Raw genomic sequence first — 12,505 nt, forward strand, 5'->3', positions numbered from 1 at the left:
AAAAATTCCTATTATTTTAGATTTTTTTTTTCTATTTTCGGAGTGCTGCCGGGCCGAGCGTGCCTCCACCGTGTCGGCTGGGCCTGTCGTGCCGGCCGGGCACGTTGTGTCGGCCAGGCCTGTCGTGCCGATCGTGCTGTGAGCCAGCCTGGCACGATACGGTGGAAGATGGGCTGTGCCGTGGGCCGAGGATGCGGCATACAGGTTGGCACGGTATGACCCATTATAATAATCGGGCCTATCGGGCTGTACCAAACTGGGCCCATACCATAGCGATCCGAGTAGCCCATTTAGCCATCTCTAGATCAAGATAGATCATATATACAATAAGAGATTCGAAGTTGCATTTACCCGTTTTGCTACGCGTCTGGTGACTAGCTGCCTAGTTGCCCCATTGGATCCGTTGGATCACGGAGCCATGAGCCAGCGCCGAACGTCAAGTTAATTCCGGGAATGTGCGCTGGCCACGTCGCCACCACTGCCGTTGGACGGTGACGCCGATATGCATGGACGTCGTCGACGCGCGGTTGGGTTTACATAGTTGTACCGCCCGGTTTACTCATGATCGAACAGTAAGTCTCATCATACTATAACTGGTGTGCTCTCCGGCTATAGCTACAGTCACCAGTAGGTCGTACTAGGTAGCAGAGTCGAGACATGATTTTAATGGGGGTGATCACATGCTCTCGTGTCACTGGTCACCGGCGTTGTCGATCCGGATGGTGCGACGAGGCACGTTGGACGGCCGAACCCGCGCGCGTGGGCACGCGGCCATGCACCCATGCTCTGCTAGTTGCTAGCCCGAATGGTTTTTCTCCACGAGAAGCATGTGGTGATCAAATACATTACAGGTGAGCAGGGTAGACATGCGTACCATGGGATGATAGCTAAGAGCTCGGCAACTCGCAGGGCAAGCGAACGCCAACTGCCCATTCGCTTCTTTTCTTTTTTGTTTGAAAAGGGGCAAGAGCTCTGTCATTTATGGAAGTAAAAAAGAAGTTTTATATAGATATATCATACAACTAAAGGCATATAGCTATGAACAACTATAAAAAATTAGAATAAGTGAATTATAAGAGGTAAGTAGATAACATATGATATCATATAAAATAGCCAAAAATACACCAACAAGAATAGCAGCATAGATCATCTAGATGATATTTAGATTCTCTCTTAGTTTTTTCTTTGCCAAAGATTAAACCTAAAATAACCGTAAGTTTTTCCGATTCCTTTCTTTCCATAGGTTACCTTGTCCACGTTTCCATAGCTCCGTCTCAACCGTCACTTCGTCCGCGCTCCTATCTATGTTTCGGAGGGGAGCGGCCAACCGTACGTATGCATGAGGTTGTGAGCATGGCTCTCGACAATGACGACTGCGATGGGAACGGTCGGCTAATAGAGACCGGTGAATTGGCTCTTTGTTTCTCCATGTCTTTCTTCAGCTTCTTCTTCTTCCAAGATACATGGAGAGGGAAGAGAGCGACCATGTCGATCACCGCGTACACCTCAGTGCAAAGCAAGCTCTAGCTGTGTTGGATCGAGGATCCTTCGGCATGCTGAAACTGTGGTAGCGAGCTAGTGGAACTTTGTGCCTCTGCTTCCTCAACCAATCAACTGGTTAACTTGTAGCTTCATTGGCCCCAAGTACGACACTATCTCGACATTTATTTTTTGAAACAAGCATGCAAGAGATCTGCCTATTTTATTGAATGAAGGAGAGGTCGAGGCCGACCATGATTCATACAGATAGAGAGTTACATCGGCTCAATCTGTGCAAGATGCTTCGCACCACCAAATGCCCATAGTTTGAACTCGTCTTTAATTTTGGCTAACATTGTGGCCGAGGTTGAAGTCTTGTGCCTAAATATGCGCACGTTTTGCTCATTCCACAGGATCCAGGTGACTAGCATCAGAATGGATTTCACGGCATTCTTGGGAGAGCCAGTGCCCTCAGCGATAGCAGTCCACCAAACATGCACAGTCTTAGTGGGAATCCAAGAGTCTGGGGCAAGACTTGGCAAAGAGATCTATTGCGCAACGGAGTCCCAAACTCGTCTGCTGAATCTGCATTTTGTGAAAATGTGTAGCGCCGTCTCAAGAGTGTGCCAACACAGGGGGCAGTAGACATGGTTCTCCCACTATCGTCTAGCTAGTCTATCAGAGGTCCAAAGGCGATTCTAAAGGGCGAGCCAAGCGAAGAGCTTACATTTTGGGGGAGCCCAAACTGACCAGATTAGCACGTGGAGGTTTGTCTCTGTGGATCCAATGAACTGTGCCTTATAGGTAGAGCTTGTCGTATACTCACTTTTGCCCGTTTGCTTCCAAGCAATGTCATCTTGGCAGTTTGGCCACAACTGAGTGGCGTTCACCTGCACCCATAAGTGCACTAACTGCTGGAGGGCTTGAAGGTTTAGACGATGTGATGGGACATCACGTAACCAGGACTCCTCTAGTAGGGCGTCTTTCACTGATTTGTTCTTGGCCTTGGAGATTTTGTAGACATACGGTGTGATGTCCTTTGGCATTTGACCTCGGAGCCAAGCCGCCTGCCAAAAAGAAGTCTTGGATCGGTTCTCGAGTGTGATGGTAGTTGCCGCCGCAAAGAGGTGACGATCAGTTTGGTCGCACGGGATCTCCATGCCCACCCAGGGTTTATGGTTCACCTTCCATTCCTGCCAAAGCCATCGCAGCCAAAGGGCCCTCGCGAACCCCTTCAGGTCTAGGATTCCCAAGCCTCCTAAAGTCATTGGTCGTGTGCACCGCTTCCAGTTGACCTTACATTCCCCCCCCCCCCTGATGGCCTTGTTACCAGCCCACAAGAATTGTTTCCTTTTCTATCGATTAACTGGAGTGTCCCCTTTGGCACATGTATGGCGGTGAGGAAGTAAATTGGCTGAGAGGATAGACTAACTTGACCAAAGTCAGGCGGCCTGCAGACATTAGGTTCTTTTCGCTTCACGTTGACATTTTCCTAGTTGCTTTGCCAATCAGTGGCTAAAAGTGAACTTTGCGCAGGCGCCGGGTTAAGAGCGGAATGCCAAGGTATTTGATCGGGAAATGAGATCGCACACTAGGTAGACCTCCAAGTGCCCGATCAAGATCGACGCACTCGCATCTTATCAGCGTGACTATTGTTTTTTGGAGGTTCTTCTGTAGTTTAGTGGCCTCACCGAAGTAGTGTAAGATTCGTGATAGGGAATCAACATCCTCTTGACTTGGCGAAATGAAGATCGCTACATCATCAACATAATGTGAAGTTCGCAGTCTGGCAGATCTTCCTCCTAATGGAGTTAGGAGGCCCGCTGTCGTCCCTTTGCCCAGGATAGTATTTAGCGGGTCAATTGTTAAAATGAAAAGAAGGGACCAAAGCGGGTCGCTCTACCTGAGACCACGACCATGGTGTATCAGCAGAGAGGGGATGCCGTTTGTGAGAACGCGTGATGTCGAGGTTGAGAGAAGCAACATAACCCAGTCACACCACCTGGGGGGAAACCTTTCTTCTGCATGAGGTCGAGGAGGTAGTCCCAGCAGATCGAGTCGAAGGCTTTGGCGATGTCTAGCTTGAAGAGTAACATTGGGATTTTTGTTTGACGTACATGTAGTTGTCATGTATGCTTTGGAGCTTGATGAACGCGCTTTGACTTTGGGAGGTGATGAAGTCCATATGTGGGGCCAGTCGAAGAGCCAGAATCTTGGACATGATTTTAGCCACCGTGTGAATCAGGCTGATAGGCCTGAAGTCCGTAACCCTCTCCACGCTTTCTTTTTTTGGGATTAGAGTGATGTTGGACGTATTGAGTAAGGCAATCGGTGAGCAGTGTAGACTATGGAAGGCCTTGATGACCACGTTTTGGTCATCCTTGATGATGTCCCAGCAAGCCTTGAAGAAGGCCCCAGTGAAACTGTTCGGTCCCGACGCCTTCTCCGATGGGAGTTCCTTGATGGCCTGGTGGATCTCATTGGTAGTTAAGGGGTCTTATAGGTGGTGTAGGTCATGGGACGATAGCTATAACGTGTCCCAGTTCAGGTCATGCTGGCGTCCCAGTGGACTGGCCAAGACCGATGAGAAGTTGTTATAGATCTCTTGCTCCTTTTCTGCATGAGTGACCGCCCAGCATAGATCCGTTTGGAGGCGTGTGATGTGATTTTTCCGGCGCCTGGAGATCGCCTTTAAGTGGAAGTATCTCATGGTTGCGTCTCCCACATGGATGTTAGTAACCCTTGATTGTTGTTGTTTTCGGCATCTTTCTGTGATGGCTAGGCCCCAAATCCTTCTTTTAATTTTATGGCGAAGCTGAAATTCTTGTGATGTGAGGGTATGGCTCTCTTGCGCAATATCTAACAGTCGAATCACTTCCTACTCCATCTGTAGCTTCAACTTTGCGTCAGAGAAGATACTTTGACACCAAATTCTAAGACGATGTTTTGTGGTCGTGAGTTGGTGGTAGAGGATGTGACATGGGTCTTGATGAGAAGTTGGCTCGGCCCATGCTTGCTGGACCACTTCAAAGAAGCTAGATATTTTAACCCAGAAATTCTCAAATCTGAAGGTCCGAGGTCGCCTTGGGCCGCATTGGTTTGCAAGGAGAAGAGGATAGTGGTCAGAGAGCGATGTGGATAGTGCATGCAGGACATGGTGTTCGAAGTCTGTGTCCCAAGCATTTTTTTATTGCAGAAGACACGGTCAAGCCTAGCCAGGGTTGAATTTTTTTGCTTGTTGCTTCACGTGAATTTCCTATTTTGTAGGTGGATTTCCTTAAGTTCACACTCATAAAGAGTGTCCCTGAACTGGCGCATTAGACGTCGATTGAGTTTAGTGTTGTTCTTATCTCATGCATGGTAGATTAGATTGAAATCACCTAACAATAGCCATTTGGTGTCAGGATTCGGCCTCTGAGAGGTGATCTCCTGAAGGAAGGTGGCCTTGTGCCTATGTTATGTTGGTCCGTACAAAGTTGTAAGGCGGAAGGAGGTGCCACACTCGCTCATAGTCACGATGGCAGAGATAGAAAATGCATGGCACTCAAAATCATGTAGTGTAAGGAGATTTTCGTTCCAGAGGAGGATAATGCCGCCTCTCGTGCATATAGCATGCTTGGCGACATAACCTGTGAGACGGTACGCACCCAGGTAGCTCGCAGTCGCTGCATCAATGTTTTCCAGCTTTGACTCCTGGATGCAAGCCAGGTAGCACACAGTGGACGAGAGGGTTTCATGGATCACGGAACAACGCACGACAGAGTTTAAGCCCCTTACATTCCAGCAAACGATGATGATGTTAGGCCCTATCATGTCAGATAAAGATCTGCACGGCTTCCGAAGAGGCTGCTGGGCATTAGAGAAGCTAGAGAAGTCGTGGGGCATCTGGTGGAAATGACCGCCAACACATAACAGCGGGGCACATAGAAGTTCACACAGTTACAGGAGGCACATGAGCAAGTGCAGCACGCAGGTTGCGAAGGACGAAGAGAAAGATGTTCACACGACATGATTGGTACTATGACTCGACTGGTCGACCCTACTACAATGAACTGTATGGTAGTCTTCATTTCGGATCAGGAAACTCTGCCCCCTGAATGCCAGTGATTCCTTCTCCCAAAATTTGCACCAACGCTGAGTTGTTGCGTTCAACGTCCTCGTCGTCGAGCTCGAAGATCACCGTGGGCACCGCAATGATTTTTGACGGCAGTGGCCCCGGGAAGAGGGAGACAAACTCCCGCAGTACCTCCTTTGTTGGTGTGAGCTCCGAAGCTGCGAGACCCAGCTTCTTGCAAAGGTTGAGCTAGGCGCGCATGATGGTCGGCATGGACTTCCTCCTTGCAAGGCGTGCACTCCGGCGCACAGAGGTGGCATTGCTGTTTCGGCCTTTGCAACGATTAAGCGGTGGCTTCACAGCTTGGCTAGGGCATTGTTTTAGAGCCGGCGAGATCGTCTTGGTTAAGAGGTGAGTCTCTGGATCCAACGGTGCCTTGGCCGGAGGAGCGGTCTGAACACTGAGGTCTAGTTTCAACCAGGAGAAGGCTTGCTGAATAGCAACCAGTGCTGGCATCACAGCGTTGGCTTCTTGGCGGGCGATCATGGCACCCTGCACAGCCAGAGCGGCCGTTGGCGTCATGCAAGCACACGTCTCGCCCTGCATAGGAGGCAAGACTGGGATTGCATCAATTAGCAGCGGGGAAGCACGATGACCTATCGTGGTATTCTTCGGAGATGGCACAAGTGTTGGTGGCAGCACATGGGAGGTGCATAGTGAAGGTCCTACGTCTGCGACCTCAAACCAAGCTTTTCCCCATCGGCTTCAGCATCACAGGAACCCCAGCATCCAGAGCATTGGGGCGCGCTCCTTGGCTGGTCCTTTACCCGCAGAGGCTAGCATTGGTGTAGGCCCTCCAGACATTTGCTGGCCACAACTACCATCTGTGGAGGTCTTTGTGGCAACCCTGTACCCTGCAGGCCCTGGCTAGGCAGCCTATAATGTTGGTGGCGGCGTGTGTGACACCCGTTTTCTTGCCGGCCCGGCCCATCTCTTTGTGCGCTGAAGCCCAGCTCACTCCTCAGCTCTTTCTCTCTCTGGTAGCTCGGGCTCGCTTATCATCCCTGTTCCTCCGCTTCGCCTGTGCCGCGCACAACCACAACCTGGTTTCACCGCCCTCGTCTCCACGCCCGCACCCACGATCCTACAACCGCCCCGCTCTCCCTCGCGCCTATAAATGCCGCCCCAACCCCACCATTCTCCTGTTCTCCCTTAGTCCCACCACCCATTCACCCCAAGCCACCATTGCCGGCCGCAGAGCTCCACCGAGCATCGACCGCCACAGCCGAGCCCTTTCCGTCACTTCTGAGGTCGTCATCGGCTTCGCAGGAACACGAGGACTCTTCTCCTCCGCCCCTCGACACCGTTCCGTCGCCGCATGACCCTTCCCGCCGAGCTCCGGTGAGCACCGTCGGCACCTCTCCGTCGTTAGCCCTTTCCCGTTGGGCCCCGAAGGCCACTAACCGCCTCTTCGACATCGCATGACCCCGAGGAAGTTTCATCAACCTTTAATTTCATTTCTCCGCCGTCGGGACCATCATCTTGTCGAGCTCCAATCTCCGCCACCGCAGCTCTCTGTCGCCAGCCACCTCCCAGCATTCTCCAGCCGTCGCGTCTTCGGCATCGCAGGACCTCGAGGAAGTTTCACCGACCTTCAATTTTGTTTCTCCGCCGTCAGGACCGTCATCCCGTCGAGCTCTGATCTCCGCCGCTGCAGCTCTCCGTCGCCAGCCATCCCCGAGCTTTCTCCGGCCGTCGCGAGCCCTTGGTAAGGATTCCTGTGCGCCTCTCTTTGTTTTCCGCCGTTCACCATAGGTCCTAGTGCCTCGTAGCGCTTTCCCACGTGTCACCAGTGACGCTGCGACGAAATCCGCGGCGACGCTACCGTTTTCCTGTTGCCACCGGCTGCCAACCCCCCCCCCTTCTCCCTCGGTTGTCCGATCGTAGATGAGCAGCCACGATTAAACCAGCCCATACCCCTTCGCAAACCAGTAAGATCGCGTCACGTGTCACATAAGCCATGTTAGCACTCATGGTCCACGTCAGCGTCACGTGCCTTCCATGTGTCGGCCACGTTACCGACTCGAGCCCAGTCAGCTTGCTGATGCAAGGATTGTCAATTAAAAAATAAATCATTTATTCTCTGAAATTAGGTAATTTTACATTTAGGCCCCTAAACTTTTCTATTTTCACAAAAAGACCCTTTTCAGCCCTTGTAATTTTACTTTTAGCACCATGTAGTTTTATTTAATTGCACATAGGTCCCTAAATTTTACAAATAAGCCATGTAACTTTATATTTATACAAATTAGTCCTTGTTCTTTTTCAGACTAGCCCCTATAGCTTTAAACCTTCATAACTTTTTTGTTATAGCTTTGTTTAAGGCGATTCTTGCACTCACGCGATCGTAGCAGCGAGTACTATCCGTTAGTATGCTTTTCATATCACCTTGCTTCTGTTTAGTGTACTATTCTTAGATGTTTGTGCTTGCATGATTCCGGTGTGTACGATTGCAATAGAAGACGAGCAGTACGTGAGCTTGCAGGACCAGATCTTTGAAGAGTTTGAGCAACTCGCTGTTGAAGGGAAGTGTCGTTGATCACATTGATTCAATTGTAAGAAAGTGTGTCTTTTACTTTCTAATTGCATACTTTTGTCAATATGAATCTCGTGTTTAGGGTTTATTAGTACTTTCCATGATTATCCTTATCACCGGTGTTGTAGTTGGGTGTCAATGGTAGAAATGCTTAGTTGTGCTACTAAGTCGGGTGGGATAAATGTTAATTTGATTAATGGTCTATGCAACAAGAACCGGTTTGGGTAATCTTTTGTAGCACCTTGAAATATAGGGATCTAGGTAGGTTGGTTTGGTTGGTATGGCTGTTGTGTGCGCATTGGGTGATGTGCAAGTACCTGCTTTAGATCCTAAGGACTGATTCATGGACATGTAAACTGGCATAACAGCGCAACCACGAGGCTTATATGGTGCGGCCTAACCGATTAATTGGATGTCATACTTATCATGTACGCACCAGTGGACGGTTGAATGGCACAAGAGGGAGCCTCTGCAGTGGATGGAATCCTTGTTAGCGGTGAAATTTTAGTGGGTGTTTATGGATTTGGAGGCACCTTGTAAAGGGCTTGTAGTGATCTTTTGGGGCACACATCGAAAGTGTGTAAGGTACCGACGGGTACCGGCAAAAGAGTTGATCACGACTGATGGGTAAAGTGTGCAGACTCTGCAGAGTATAAAACTGATTGATCAGCTATGCTCACAGTTAAGAGCGGGTTTGGACTTTTTCATGATTAGTGGGGATTTTGGATGGTTGGTTTTGGGTAGTCGGATGGTGGTACCCTGATGAGTTGGTAGCCGAATATAGGATATCTGATGAGTCTGGTAGTCGGATGAAATCCGATGAGCTGTCCCTTTAATGTTGGTGTCGTCACACATAGTAAATAGGATTGCTAAGTTATTTTTGAGTCCTAAATTACGATGACATAGATGCAGTAAATCTGAGTTAAACCTTTCTTTCCTTAAGCTTTCATGTCATATTTTCTCACACTTGCTGAGTACTCCATGTACTCATGCTTGCCTTCTCCGGATCTCTTAATGTTGCTCAAAAGATGAGGACTTCAAGGACATCCCAGCTGATGGAGCTGAGTTCTAGGCGAAGTAAGTTTTCGACCGGAAGAGCATGTTCTATGCTAGTGCTCCCTCGGACAACGCATGTGAATAGATGTAAGACTTGCTACCGTGTAAATTATCTTAGTGTTTTCTTTAAGACCTATAAGATCTTTTGTAATGAATTTTATCATTATGTAATGATACTATTACGTTATCACTTATAAAGTAAGTCATTGTATATATGAAATCTGATCTTAGTATATATGTGGAATTCGTCTGATTTGTTATTTTAAAATCAGATGTGACAGCGTGGAAACCTTGAGGCCGCACAGAGCCGCAGGGGATATTGGTGGCCAAGATCCCCCACTCCTTCGGGACCACGGGAACATGTACAGTGAGCGGCATGCCTCCTGTGCGCGCCTCTGATGGTGGCGTCGGGGAGCAGTAGCGGTTGGCTTGTCGATGTTGAGGCGGTCGGCAAGGGTGCGCGCCTCGACATTTATGGATCTCTCGAGCTTCAAGCACCACAGTAATGGCTCGATAGAACGACAGCCTTGACGCGGACGTGCCGGTGCAGCTGGCTGAAAATGTCTTGGCTCCATCGCGTCTCATTGGCTGCACCCTGTGCGCACTAGTGCTAAGACACGTAGCAACAAGCACCCACGGTTCATCACGCGCCAGAGCTCGAGCAATCGAGTAAACTAAACTTCGTTGACGTGGAGTCGCGGATACGCATCCAGAATTCCATCAGGAGAACGAAAGCCCTTGACTAATCGAGAAATGGATGGCTTGGCTGCGTCATGATCTCCCCATAAGTTTTCGAAGATTTTTCAGCTATACATCATTCTTCGCGATTGGATCAAACCTTTGATCTTACTTTTCTAAATCTAACAACGCATCGAATTTTCCGAAGATGACCGGTATGGACTGACAAGAAAACACAAAACACATCTCGATATGTGATGTCCTAGATTCTCTTTTGGAGGACCAAAATTCTCCAGATGCATGAAGTGTCATGAAAATTCCACCGAGGTAAAAGGCACGCTCTTTGACAAACTTCTTAAGTAGCTGGCTACCAACTTGACTAACTGAAGTTGAACTTGCAGTGTTGGTATCGTCTTGTCCTGTTCTCTAGAAACATGCGAACTTTCGGTGCAAGACGATGACCGTCTAGTCCGCAGCTGAAAGGTAATTTACGGAGAGAGAAAAAGAGAGCAAAGGATCGAGTTGGAACTAAATATTAGTGATAACTTATGAATAGTAAGAGCGGAAGCTTTTGATCGTTCTTGCATGTTCATGGTCACGTGGGTAAGGCCATCTCCAGCGGTAGCGGTAAATGCCGGCCGCATCCCTGTAGCCACGTTTTTGCTGATCCGCTCGCCCCGCAACGCACTCCAGCGAACTCCGTTTCTACCTCTACAAGAATGCGGCAGAGAATCGGGGAGGAGAGAGACAGCAAATCTGCGGATGGAAAGAGCGTCCATATTACTGTGTATGGAGTATGACTGTAGGTTCAAAGAAAGGAGGAGAGTAATGTAAAATAGGAAATAAGATAGCTGATTGAGATGAAAAAAATAGGAAATGTTGTAATAGTGTTAGGAGATATTATAATAGTGTTATAGGGGATGAATTTTTAGAATATCTGTTAGAGATGGTCTAAAAATGCAAGTTTTTTTTAATCATTGAGTTGACAAAAACTAAAATAATAAACTAAAAATTTACTCTCACCTAACTAAGATAAGAAAAAAAAACTAAATAGTAATTCAAAACTAGCTATTAAATACTCATATCCCTATATGTAAGTCTCACGCATGTATCCATGAGGGCAATGCAGCTCCCGGGAGCGTCAGGGCGCATGCTATGTATGCAGAGGCAAAGGACGTACGCAAGCAAGCAAAACCCGCTGTGTAAACGTAATCACGATCAAGTTAACCGACGAGCTTTGCAAGAACAAAAATAGAACCAACTAACGTTGGCCTTATGCATCGGGGTGACTGGATCATCGCATAAATTAAGCTCCACGGTTTGTTAATTCTTTCGAGTTCTTGCTTGACAATTGCAAGCTAGCGCAGGCGATGCAACGGCAACGGCCGGTGACCTGAATCCAATGAAAGAGCCAGGGAGCTCCAGTACGACGCCAAATCTTGGGTAGTTGTATGAAGATAGGACAGGCCAGGTGTTCAGGGAATGATCAAGATCTGGTGATGGAAAAATGACACGCCAATTTTGGTGAAAGCGACGAGTACACTAGGTGTATTTATATGGAGAAGTTTGGTCCCAATACAGATAGTTTTATATATATTTAGAACGATTGTGACGGCTGTTCTCTCCATGCCAACTGCCTCCATGACTCCCGCTCCCACTCTACCAAAACCGTAACCACGATTTCCTCGTCTCCTCAACAGCCCGCCTCTCGATCGTCTATAAAACCCAAATCAAACCCTCGGCAGGCCTTCCTCTGCCTCACCGCGCCCAAGTCCTCAAATTTCATCGGATTTCCCCACCAGAGAGCTTGTGTGCCATCGCCGAACATTCGCTGCAAGCTACCGGCATTGCTGAGTCAATTCGTGCCGCCCTAATGCCGTCTGAACCTTCGCTGGCATTCGCTGTCAGCATCTCGTCGTCCCCGATCGTTCGTTGTTGAATTCCGGTCATCGGACGGAGCTCCAAAGGCCGTCAAAGCCTGCCGTTGAAGCCCCTCCGTCGACAAGCTTCTCCGGTCTGCCCTGCCACCATTCGAGCTGTCAAACGGATTCGCCACCATCACCTGGTCATGCTCCGTTGCTCGTTGTCGTCTCCCGAGCATCGCAACACTGTCACCGCCGTCCTCCGACCGTGCGCTGCCGTGGCCGAGCTCGTCGCCGCCGCCCCAAAATCACCGGAGGCCATGTAGACCTCCTCTCCTCCACCCGATTTTCAACCGACGGTCCAGATTAGATCCAGTTGTATTCCTTCGCGAGTCAATAGGAAGCCATCACATGTGCACATAATCCCAACCGGATTATGTACTCCACGGCAGCGCCGCGCAAGCCACCATGTCATCATTTTGTCTAACGTGGCAGTTCGATCAGCAGATCAGAGCTGAGTCAGATGCCCGGCAGCTAGATGACATCAACGTTACACATCAATTTGATTTTCCTTTAGAAAAATAAATCTCAAAAATAGAATAATTCCGAAAATAGATTTTTTAATAGAAAAATTCTAGAAATTAGTTTATGATTTAAATAAATGATTTAATAGATTTTTAATTCTGAAAATAGTTTTAATGTTAAAAATAAACATTTTTAATTAGAAAATAGTTTTTAAAAATCTAGATTAATTCTAATAATGTTTAAAATGTGTTTTCT

Source organism: Phragmites australis, chromosome 24 (assembly GCF_958298935.1).
Source record: "Phragmites australis chromosome 24, lpPhrAust1.1, whole genome shotgun sequence".
Classification (NCBI taxonomy): Eukaryota; Viridiplantae; Streptophyta; class Magnoliopsida; order Poales; family Poaceae; genus Phragmites; species Phragmites australis.